Source organism: Trachymyrmex cornetzi, unplaced genomic scaffold, assembly GCF_001594075.2.
Source record: "Trachymyrmex cornetzi isolate Tcor2-1 unplaced genomic scaffold, Tcor1.1 scaffold2182, whole genome shotgun sequence".
NCBI classification, from domain to species: Eukaryota; Metazoa; Arthropoda; class Insecta; order Hymenoptera; family Formicidae; genus Trachymyrmex; species Trachymyrmex cornetzi.
In genome coordinates, this window is record NW_017296828.1 from 9203 (window position 1) to 11554 (window position 2352).

The 2352-nt window shown below is 31.4% G+C and overlaps 1 long non-coding RNA gene across 1 annotated transcript in view; it reads right to left on the minus strand.

Annotated features, from left to right (window-relative positions):
- LOC108760100 (uncharacterized) overlaps positions 1-2025 on the minus strand; it is a 2798-nt gene extending 773 nt beyond the window's left edge. The window contains exons 1-4 of the long non-coding RNA XR_001940071.1: positions 1837-2025; positions 613-799; positions 210-336; positions 66-140 (exon numbers count right to left, since the gene is read on the minus strand). This is a non-coding gene — a long non-coding RNA (uncharacterized LOC108760100). The remainder of the gene's footprint in view (positions 1-65; positions 141-209; positions 337-612; positions 800-1836) is intronic.
- Between the last annotated feature and the right edge of the window lie 327 nt (positions 2026-2352).

Genomic DNA, 2352 nt, shown 5'->3' on the forward strand with positions numbered 1-2352 from the left:
CCGGAATCGGGCCGAAATGTGCAAATCCTTGCGACCACTGATTTAGATATTAAAATTAATAATACCTGTTCGTAAATCTTCAATAATATCACCCACTATAGAATTCTCATCTCTGTTTGTCACAGCAGCAATTGTATTTTCTTAGAGTAAACACAATAAAATTTACACGTCATTTTCGTTTTATACTTGAATTTCTGAGAGATATATACCTATTTTCTTTGTCGGATTTATCCATTATTTTGGTTGAAGAGATATTATTTGTATTGAAATTTGCACCCTCTTCTTCATTTATAGTAATATCTTTTCCGGTAGTTATATTATTATTGTTTGGTTCTTCTGCGTATATTGACAAATATTTATGTACAAAAATTAAATAAATATGAAATAAAAAATATTGTTCACAGTTGAAAAATAATAAAAAATAGAAACCATTATTAAGTGTTTGTAAAAACAAAGTTGATACTACTTCATAGTGAAGTAGTTCATGGATTTGCTTGGATTTAAAAAATAGTAATACATATGTGTGTGTTAAATATTGTGTATTATTTGGAAAATGTGAGTCGTATTAGTGATATTTATTTGAATTTATTTTTAATGATTAGTATATTTTACTTGTCCGTAAATCATGTTGAATTATCGAAGGAGGCGGTGTCATTCTTAATGAATCGGAACTGTCAGAGTGGACATCTTGGCTTTTATACTTTCTTTTACGTTTACCTTTTCCCAGCTCAAAACATGATGTTTCGGTATCTGTATTTGATTTTTTTTTTTTGCATAATTTAATGCCTTCTCTAGGAGTCTGCAATTAGAAAAAGTAACAGTAGAGAAAGAAAAACATATTTTTAATAGATTTAGGATTATGAAACTATTATTCGTGCTCTGCTTTAAGGCATCTTATGCTGTCCTTTATTTAATTTGTATTAAAAATAAATTTTGAACATGTTATATCAGTTATATGTAAATTTTCTTAGAAGTTGTTGAATTACTGACTACATGAATAAACTAAAATAATAAATTATAATTCAAATGGAATCATAAGAATAAATCTAATTAAGCAACAGAAATGACCATTTTCAAAGTGGATTTTACTGCTTAAACGTTTATATGCGAATTTACATATGTATGTACATACCCAATTCTGCAAGCCGCACGTTGGCTTGCACTTTTTCAATAATAAAACGCAATCATAAACAGAACCAGAGCAATAATATCACATATTAAATTGTTAAGCAATTTCATAATTGATGCTAATACGAGGTCTGTCCGGAAAGTATCCGACTTCTGCGTATATCTTTGTCTTTGGGCATCCAATTATGGAAAACAGGTATTCAGTATTTAAAGTGGACCTTTAGGGGAATATCCTCACCAAGCGGCACGATCTAATAGCTGTTCAGTCGGCAACGGTATGTAGTTATGTGAGCGTCGAAAATTCCGAGCGGCGCATTTTACAATGGCTACGTTTACACCGTGCATTTAGGCCGTGGCCTATACAATAGATGTCTTTGTTTATCCTGTAGGTTAAACAAAACACCTGTCGTATAGGTCGCGGACTAAGCGCACGGTGTAAACGTAGCCAATGACTATACGATATAAACAATAATATTTAATTGATAAACTCCTTATATTTAATATAAATCTTAAAAAACTACAAATAATTTAAATAATTTTGCGAAAAATATTGCCTTAAGAGTTCAACGCGCGGATTACAGAATTGGTAATTCACACATAACCGTTTAAGCTAAAAGTAAGATTTGCTTTAACGTAAATAACGAAAATAAATAGTATTTATTTTTGTAATGTTAAAATTATATCATCATATTTCATTAAAATTCTTACCAATTTGAATAAGAATGTGTACTGTGTGCATATCCCAGTTGCTGTTTAGTTGTACATTGTTCCGAATACATTTTCTAAGATTTTTAGGCGGCCATTTACATACAACGTGGTCTTTCTTAAATTCCAGCCATGAAGTTGGTACAACTTCAATTTCATCAAATTCTACAAATTCAACGACTGACCATATCTAGAAACAATGCCAGAAATTAAGTTTTAAATTAAATTAATTATTATTATATTTTATATAAAGTTTATTATTATATTGTTACGTCCGTCCGTCTCACGAGATCCGCACTCCCGATTCGCCGAAATGAGTCACTCGTGAGTATAAAGGTGTTAATAAACAGATGTTTATTAACAATCACAGGACTTCAGCGTGATACAATTAAACGTGATAACCAGATAAATATCTCGCGTAGAGAGAAACACGTCCGTTCGTGACGGAGACTCTCTTCCGAGTTGTTTAACAACAACTCCGCGCTTGTCGCCAAGCAACGCGCTCTTCGTTCTTCAGGA